Source organism: Leptidea sinapis, chromosome 2 (genome assembly GCF_905404315.1).
Source record: "Leptidea sinapis chromosome 2, ilLepSina1.1, whole genome shotgun sequence".
In the NCBI taxonomy this organism is placed as follows: domain Eukaryota; kingdom Metazoa; phylum Arthropoda; class Insecta; order Lepidoptera; family Pieridae; genus Leptidea; species Leptidea sinapis.
The window spans coordinates 2,156,181-2,166,470 of NC_066266.1; the positions used below are offsets into that span (position 1 = coordinate 2,156,181).

The following is a 10,290-nucleotide window of genomic DNA, read 5'->3' on the forward strand; positions in this document are numbered from 1 at the left end:
AATAGTATTATTTGTATGTGCTGCCTATTGATAGGATCGGTGCCAAGCCAAACTTAATAGGTACCTACACTCGCCACGCATGACTTGTTTAACCAACAAAACAATCCAAGCGGTCAATCAATAATAATGAAAAAGATATGTATACATAGCATGACACTAAACAATTACTTATACTTTCCACATTTATAAATAGATTTGATTAATTGTTATCCATATTATTGCTGCTACAAAATAATGTGTATGCTATCTCTATGAAACGCCTTTAGTAGAGATTTTGAAAAACAGAAAACAGACCAATTTTTTGAAAAAAGTTTGAGGGATGAATTCTTTTTCGATATTTGAGTCAAAATAAGGTGAAAATTTAAATTCTAATTAATTGCAGTTTGTTTGGGACATAAAAAGGTTAATTATCTCTAATTCTGTGAAAAAAAAATTAGTTTTGGAAAAGATAAAAATAAAAAACCAAAAACTTGGCTTTTTGAATTTTTCACATAAATTTAGAGGTTATGTGAAAAAATTGTAAAATTAAAAGTTGTACATATTTTTATTAGGTACAACTTTGCTATTTGACTTTTTTCCAAAGGACTTGCAGTTTTGCCGGAAATCGAGATAAACTGTTTTTTACCTTAAACACCATCCCTTTTCCACTTCTCGACCTCAGATCACCCGTAATTTATTTTTCTTTTGATTTTTGTTATATTCTCTTCTGTTTCCAATCGGTTTCATCCTACTATTATTTTTTTCACTTTTTATCATTTTCAAAGGCTTCAGCACTGGTCTACTAGGTCGAAGGCAGCCTACGGCTGAGCATTGTGAAAAGTAAGGGCCGCTTTCGCTAATAATTTATATTAAGGCGAGGTTTTCCCAACACTTTAGGTAAAAATTGCACGAACGTTAGATTCGATAGGTACGCATGGACACGGGCGTCGGGCATGGCTGAGAACGAACCGAGCGATGCGGGTCAACGACCGCCGCCCCAGAAGGACCGCGTAATATTTTTTAAAACTTGCGGTTGTGCTAGAGTACGGAATTACTGTTATAATATTTTTTATGTATTTTTGAAGTAAATCTTTTTTATCGACTTATGAGAGAAATGTTATATTACGCGCAAAATTATGATTTCAACATTATGGATATCGTATCCGAGATTCTCGAAGGTGCAGAGAACTAATTTGGGATCATTTTTTAGATCAGCGTTGCATCACATTTGAGTTGCAACACATGCTGAGTGGCTCATTTTTTAAACACCACACGTTTTTATATATATTTTTTTTTTATTGTTTTTTGTTATTTGTGTGTGTGTGTTTATAAATAAATATCTTTCTTTCTTTCTTTCTAAATCCAAGATGGCAGCTGCGCAAAATTATGATTTCAACAATATGGGTATCGTATCCGAGGTTCTCGAGGGTGCAGAGAACGAATTTGGGATCATTTTTGAAATCCAAGTTGGCCGCTGCGCAAAAATATGATTTCAACACTATGGGTATCGTACCCAAGGTTCTCGAGGGTGCAGAGAACGAATTTGAAATCATTTTTGAAATCCAAGATGGCCGCCGCACAAAATAATGATTTCAGCAATAAGTATATCGTGTCCGAGGTTCTCGAGGGTGCAGAGAACGAAGGTGTGATCATTTTTGAAATCCAAGATAAGGAATATACATATTGCTGAAATCATAATTTTGTGCGGTGGCCATCTTGGATTTCAAAAATATGATTTCAACAATATGGGTATCGTATCCGAGGTTCGTAAATCGTTCTCTGCACCCTCGAGAACTTCGGACACGATATCCATATTGCTGAAATCATAATTATGAGCGGCGGCCATCATTGAATTCAAAAATGATCACAGAATCGTTCTCTGCACCCTCGAGAACCTCGGACACGATATCCATATTGCTGAAATCATAATTTTGTGCGGCGGCCATCTTGGATTTCAAATATGATCACACAATCGTTCTCTGCACCCTCGAGAACCTCGGACACGATATCTATATTGCTGAAATCATAATTTTGTGCGGCGGCCATCTTGGATTTCAAAAATGATCCCAAAATCGTTCTCTGCACCCGCGAGAACCTCGGACACGATATCCATATTGCTGAAATCATCATTTTGTGCGGCGGTCATCTTGGATTTATCTAACTTCCCTAAAGTACATTTATACAAAAATCCCGCGTGGCATAATATTCAAAATAATATTACGTAAATTTTATTTTAGTACTTTCCGACTTACATTTACCTATATATTTCAACAAATACGTTGTCGCATCATCATTATTTTTTTACTATGATTCCCACTTTGTACTTGTTTGCTAAAATCTTACTAATGTGAGCCCGAGAGACACGGACACAGTACCTTCGTTGACAGTGGTCACGGGCGTACTGCTGGCTTGAGCGAGCAACCAAGGCGTCGCGTTTGGTTTATTACGAAAACAGTTAATATAAAATAATTCACCAAGCGTATTGATAAATCCTAATAAATAAAATCCTTATAAATACTAATAAACTATCGAATAAAATAAGTTTTGTGTTTATAGCTTTCATAGGGAAGGGAAATGCCTCGATAGTGGTTTCGTGACCCCCGACAATTTTATCATCAATTTCGAAAGATTCATTGGGCGGCGCACCTTTGGCATATCCTGTAATAACCAGATAGATGATGGGAGTAATTTTTTTTTCATTTGCTACTGCGGTTTACGTAGACACAAACGTTTTCCTCTCATGTAATACGTAACCGCGCTTAGATTTATTTATTTTGTTTAATGTAGATTTGTTAATAAGAACAAATAATAATTAATAATGATGTATTTTATTATTGAGTTACGGTAAGCTATGAATGAATTGTAGCAACTACCGCTTTATTGCACTAATGTCTCACGCAAGCAAAATCATGTTACACATTCTAAATAAACGACTGAAGACCTATTTGTCGAAGGAGATAGCACAAGAACAGGTCGGATTTGTTAAAGGGAAGGGTACACGTGAGCAGATCCTAACTGTTCGCCAGATTATTGAGAAATAACGAATGTTCAACAAGCCAACTTACTTATTATGCTTCGTTGACTTCTCGAAGTCGTTTGTCTCAATAAAATGGCATAAGGTATGGAATGTTTTGCTAGACATGGGTAAACCAAAATACCTAGTTCATCCTCTCAGACGCCTTTATGAAGATGGAACTGCATCGATGCGAACGGATGATCTGTCAAAAACTTCCATCCCAGCGGAGGCGTTCGCCAAGGATGCATAATATCACCGCTTCTGTTCAATGCTTACACAGAACTCATAATGCGCATTACTCTCGAAGACTGGACGGCTACTATTGGCAGATACAGAATATAAAATTTGCGCTACGCCGATGATACGACTTTGTTTGCGACCAGTGTCAGTCGTATGGAAGAGCTACTTTTCAAAATGCAGCGCGTGTGTCTAAAGTTTGTTTTAAAGATTAACCGGAGTAAAACCAATGTGATGATTGTAGATTGATCCAACAATAACTCGCCCTCCTCCACCTCACGCAGATTGGGAACTGTGACGTCGTGCAATCTTATGTATATGTATGTCAGCAGGGCAAAGTGGAGGCCACGAGAGGGCGGAGAAGGATGCCCATTCGATGGACCGACCAAATTAAGTCTGCTGTGGGCGGTCCGTTGAACGAGTGCAGCAGACTGTCGGCCAGCAGGGAAATGTGACGAATGTTCGAGGGGCGAATCACATCTGCCCCAAAAGATTTTACCTCGCGATGACCACGACCGCTCTGTCAAGAGTGTAACGACGAAGAAGAAAGCTATGAATATTTTACATCTTTTGCTCCGTATAAGTTGTCCCTTTTCTGTTCTTTGCTAATATCGCCAAGTCAAACATAAGGAAGCTGCACCGCCATAACATCTTTTTCTCGAAGCATTCTTCTGGCCATTTTCGACTATTTATAACTTCGTTATGGATAAAACTAGAAGTCTGAACTTTTTTTCAATTTGAACATGTTTCATTCAATTTGAATCATTAATTTAAGAATTTTAAGTAGTCAAAATTTCTTATTTTGTCACTCACTGACTGAATTTCAAATTTAGAGTACAAGTCGTGTTAAATGTATAAATCAAGGAAAAACTTAAATATCTTGGATTGCGGTCCCGTTTTGTAGATACAGCGTTTTGTAGATACATCAGACTTATCATTGTATAGAACAATGTTTATTCTCAGGTATGACTTTATACCAAGTTTATTTGTAAGACCGCTATTATACATAGTCAAAGTCAATGTCAAATACACATTATTTATAATTGAATACAGCTTGGCTAATGGCTTAAGGCGAAAACATGCAAACAAGGTGTTTTTAGACAAGTTTAGTGGTGAAAATATAGGATTTGGAGCTATGAACACTACTTTATCCTGTTACACATACCCTTAAGTCTTACTTGTAGGTTGTTAATGCTTATTGATGGTTAAAGTTAGCACTCCAGAGCTATTATGAACAACCAGTTTTCTTTGCAGTTAAGCAAGTTTTTTCTTGGCATCATGCATTTGTTTAGTATACTACTATCATAAAAATTGTTCTTATAAATTTTACATTTTTATGTAGGTACATTTATTCAGATTAGTAATCAATAATGAGGATTTTTAGCAATTAAGCAGTTTACGCCTGTTAAAATGTTACATTTTCGACCCAAGAATATTGAAAATATTGGCTTTGTTACATAGGAGCCGTGAAGTCACATCGCTCAAGGTCGCTGGCATTTAGCATCGCCTTAAGCTAAGTGCTTTTGAATAGTCACTATAAATATTTCTTTTAAATTACTGAATTTACCATTTCCGGAAAAAGTTGAGCTCGTGAGAAGAACATACATGAATCTCAAGGGCCACTCTTTTCAATGAAATAGAGTTTTTTACAATGGCTGTAATATACGTCATTACAAATTAGTCGTTACGTGCTACATCTAATATACTTGGGTAACACTGAAAATGTTTAGAACTGTCCAGTTAGAAATTGACTGGACAGAAACAGACTGGTATGTCAATCGCTGTTTGCTTGTTGTCATGGAAACAATTCGACAATAGCGCCCTCGAAGTTGGATCCTCCTTCGCCTCGACAATGCATCAGCGCACTTCGCAAAACGGACTGTTGAATATTTGACTATGGCAGGTGTCGATATAATGAGTCATCCACCATACAGTCCTGACCTGGCGCTATCGACTTTTATGTATCCCAAGAACTAAAGATAAAATTCGAGGTATTCGCTTCACGAGCCCTGTAGATGCGGTGAAAGCGTACGAAAATGAATAAAAGAAAGAGAATCATAGAAACTCATAGAAGAGACCCCTAAGGAAGAATGGACCCACTGCTTTTCTCAGTGGTTCCATCGAATGCGAATAATAAAAGCATTGGCAACTTTCTACATTAAGCCGTTTTTCATTTTCCTGTTTAAATAATATAAGTTATTTCAGAGTAATAGATAATAAACTACCTATAAATTATCGCATATTGGATGGATAACATTATGTATGGTTTTTATAAAAATCAATAAAAATGTGAGAGAAAGTCATAGCATAAAGTGCAATTATAATATTTTGATAATGAAATAATATTTTCTTCTATACAAAATAATTTTATTTATTACCTTGGAGAAGAAACAATGCTAGTACAGTCACGAACATTTCACTGTTCATTTTGTACAAAAGTTTTAAAATTCTCTGGTCTTTTATACTTGTCCACTGTGTTTTAATTAATCTTTTTATCTGTTAATTAAAGTTAAATACTGAGAAACAGTAATTAAAGCGATCGATCGCTCTTTATACTACATAGTTGATAATATGCAAATGTTTTGGGAGACGTAAATGTAAATGAAAAACTCTGTATCTCTAGAAAATAAAGTAACTTAGAACGAAGTGACTGTCCAAACAATGTCCTCCAGGAGGCGTCATCTCGCCTCTACTATGAGCCCTTATCATTGTTCAGCTTCTCTATAAGATGGATGAACTTAGTATCAACACTCAAGGTTATGATCATTTAGTGATAATAATTCGAGGCGACAGACAAAGTACTATCACATCCCTCATACAGAATGCTCTTAATATAATATCCAAAATATGCCAAGACAATTAACTGGCAGTTGGCGATCCAACCTCTCAGCTTCAAGTCCTTTGATTACGGAGATGTTGAAAAAGTTTCTCCGGATAATAAAATTGATGTTATTTATCCGATAACCGGACGACTAATTAATTTTATTCGTCCGGTTGCCAAACGAATAGCAACAGCCTCTCCCAAAATAAATAGATAATTAAAAACAGACACAGGAAACAACGCTTCAATGGACGCTATTTAAACTTTGAAGTCGAATTTATTTGAACAAAAATATATACTAGGATGCAGCAGTCGCTCGTCGTGCCGCTTCGCTGCGGCGTATATTTAAGCGAAGCGAGGTAAACTAAGTCTGTGTACAGAAACTGATGCTCATGAACATCATGAACATTCGAAAATGATCAAAGGATAGCAGTATTACAATAAAAACTTATAGTGATTTGTTCAATCGGCTCAATTTTAAAATAAACATAAATAGCGCGTGCTAATTTATAGTAATTTGAATTTATATCAACAAAATAATATCATACTATTATATACTTATTCTAATGTCTTAGAAATATAGTCTCGTTGAATAATAATAAAGACGAAAAATTACAAAAATTCTGCGCACTTTACTATCACGTCAGCGGCCGATAAAGACTGAAGTCCCGGCACCCTTTTTCCGTTAACTTTTGTACGAAACATCCCAATGTCTTTTTTCTTATTCGTACAAAATTTAATAAACTTTTATTCTATTATATTTTCAAAGAGAAAATAGCCCTTGCTAATTACAAAATAAGGCTAGAAATCGATTGAGGTCGTGTGGATTTAGTCGTTGGGCCATATGTACCGGTGGTGTCATGTTACGTTCCTCAAACTAGTACCCGTGGAACGCTAAAAGTTAATGCTGAAAAAACTGTCCTGGTGCCTTTTACTAAGGAAGCGGAAGTTGGATGGCCTCATGTCCCCGCGACTGGGTCATAACCGTTTAAGCAAAAGCAATCATATATCGTGAACATATAGTGTCAAATAACCATAACGAAGTGACCTTTTTGAGACGATTATGACTCGTTATTCAATTAACAGTGATTGCTATGTCTGCCCAATAGTGTGTTACACTTCCAAGCCTATAATTAAAACCAAAATGGCGATTATCAATACTATAAGGGATACACAGGAATCGAAAAAGTTGGGTGGTTTTTGAAGTGAAAACCTCTGAGGTGAAAAGCTGAATACTGGCGATCGGGTGAACTCGGCAATGCCAAATTATCCTAATAATAATTTGGTTTACATAGTGAGGTTAGATTTAGTGGTTATTCGAGTTAAGATTATATATTATTAAAAAAAAATAGAAACACTAAAAATAATGAACTAATACCAATAGTATTGGTTTTAAACTTACTAAAAGAACGGTGTCTATTTCTTAAAACAATACAGTGATACACCACTCTTACCAACAATACGATTTCGTCAATTATGATCTGCAAAACGTAAAATTTTGACAGGCTGAAAAAGACTTGATAAGTTTTAAACCGAAAGTTTTTAACCGAAATAGCTGCCAGCGCTTGAGTTTCCAGTAGCCTTCTTGAGGCGCGAAGATAGTATTTTGAACATTCTCCGCGCCTCTGGGCCCTGGCCTCTGGGCCAAGTGTCTCGACACCAAACGGCACAAAGATGTATGACTCACTGAGGCCAACATATTTGCGACGCTTGTTGTCTTCGGCAGTCGAAGCAGCAGCCCCAGCACCAACTGACGTAACTTGAACATGAGAAGAAGCCAGAGTGTCGACGCTAGTAGCGTCCGACACCAGCGCCCTTCCCCGTGCCCAAGCCACCAGCGTTATTCCATCAGGACGCTTGCCATCGCGGCGGGCCATTTGGTTCTAAAAAAGCTGGTATATTAAGAGCGGCAAATGCCCTGCGGATGACTGGACTGAATGCTGGCGTGACGACTGATACGGCCTGCCGATTTTAGGCAGGATAACCCGTGACATCCAAGAACATCTACCTGAACGCCACATCTACATTGATGTGGTTCATTCAGTTTTATACCTAGCCGGAGTGATACACATATTGACAATGTCATATTGTCAAGTCGCGTTCCAATCGGCGCAAAAGGCAAGGCTTGTAACCAAAAGCCCGACTCATTTTGTGTCACGGCCAAAAGATGAGCATGCTCTGTTATGTCAGTAGATGAGATCAAAAGATCATCAAAGGCTGACTTACAAAGAAGTGCGTCCCATGCTTTTTGACACTTTAAATCGTCTGGAAAATTTTGATTGTTTGCAATGTTTAGCCAAGCATTGTAAGCTTCGTTCAAGTACACAATCTCTGAGTTACCTGGTACATGGTTTACAATTCTAGTAACCAATGGCTGCGCACTATGAACTGAAGATAGAAATGCTGCTAAGGCCACGCCCGAAACTTTGCGAGTACCCAAACCACCAAACCGTATCGGTAAAGAGGCTTGAGACCATGCACGGTCTGTAAACGCGCAATTCAAAACGGTTTCTAAAATATTTTTAAGTGAAATATCTAGCAAATTTGGAAATTTCCATAACGGGCTAGACCTTAAGAGGTACGTAAATTTTGGAACAAATAAACAAGACCGAATAATAGTTAAGGTCATATGAGAATTTATTTTCAATAATCTGTCCGAAACGTTATTATATTTTTTAATGTGATCGTTTAAGATCGTTGGAATTGAAACCTACTTAAAACAAAACTAGAAAGACTAGGGATTCGGGGAAAACAACTACAACTGATGCAAAATTGCCTCTCTGAGTGAACGCGATGTGAAAAGATTGGTGAAAATAGTCATGTGATGAGGAATCAATACATTTTCGGGTACCACAAGGGAGCCTACTAGGACCTACTTTGTTTCTATGCTATATAAATGAACTAAGTGAGATGAAACTGACCAACTGTAAAATAATATCTTACGCAGATGATACGACCCTAACATTTTGTTGAGACACTTGGGAGGAGGTGTACAAATATGCTAAAGATGGTATTGATTCATTCTGTCTTTGGTTGGGCAGAAACTCATTAACATTTAATTCATTAAAAACAAAACTCATCAAATTTTCAATGAGAAATTATGCAAGATCTACACAATATACAAATTTTAACACTATAGCACATCAAACTACCCCAGAATGTACATGTCCTATATGGCGTTATAACCACATAGATAATGTAAGCAAAAGACAAAAAAAAATAACATATATATTTAAAAACTTAAGAAAAAAGCAAATGAGAAGGTGTTGATGCTGGTTTATACATCCCTAGCTGAATCGGTTATCTCATACTGCATTACGACTTGGGGTGCAGCTGCTAAGTCACACATTCTACAACTAAAACGCGCGAAAATACTCATTCTATAAATAATTCTTTTTAAACCAAGGTTGTTCCCTACATATCAGCTATATCAAGATGCACTAATTAATTAGTTAGACAACTGTTTATCCTTAAAGCAATTTTAAGACAACACAAAAGTATAAATTTTAAGAAATATAAAGAATTAGAGATCAAACAAAGACGATACCGGCGATATGAAGTTTGTAAAAAACCACGTTTTAGGACTGCCTACGTTAGGAAGTTCTACTGCTGGCAAGGTCCGACAAGGCAAATAATACATTAAATTTAATAAATAAAAAATGTTATTCTTGCATGAAAGAATTAATAACATGGCTACTTATACACGATTATGATGTAGTAGTAGTGTTAATGTCACACTGCAAAAAATACCTCAATGATAAGCAGCATGGTTTTAGATGTGGTAGATCTGTAGAATCTAATCCGTTTCATTATATTAATAACATTGCACAAGCCATGGACAATGAACGACAAATTGATAGCATATACACAGACTTTTCCAGTGCTTTCGACAAAGTGAACCATAAAATCCTTCTCTCCAAACTTGATAAACAATATGGCTTTGGAGGAAACTTATTGAAATGGTTAGAATCATATCTTACAAATAGGTATCAATTTGTTACTAGTAACGGCGAGTCCTTGTCCAAATTTATTGCTTATTCTGGAGTACCTCAGGGATCTAACCTCGGACCTCTGCTTTTTGCATTATTTATAAATGATATAAGTTCATGCATTAAATATTCAGAGTATTCATTATACGCCGATGATATGAAACTATATAGAATAATCCAAACAGAGGACGATGCTATGTTACTTCAACAAGACTTAGACCGAATTCAAGTATGGTGTGATATAAATA

The 10,290-nt window shown here is 36.5% G+C and overlaps 1 protein-coding gene across 1 annotated transcript in view; it reads right to left on the minus strand.

Moving 5' to 3' along the window:
* The window catches only part of LOC126972924 (mite allergen Der p 3-like), a 214,173-nt gene extending 211,540 nt beyond the window's left edge, over positions 1 to 2,633 (minus strand). Inside the window, exon 1 of the mRNA XM_050820039.1 lies at positions 2,578 to 2,633. The gene's annotated coding sequence lies outside the window, so the exon portion shown is untranslated. The remainder of the gene's footprint in view (positions 1 to 2,577) is intronic.
* Between the last annotated feature and the right edge of the window lie 7,657 nt (positions 2,634 to 10,290).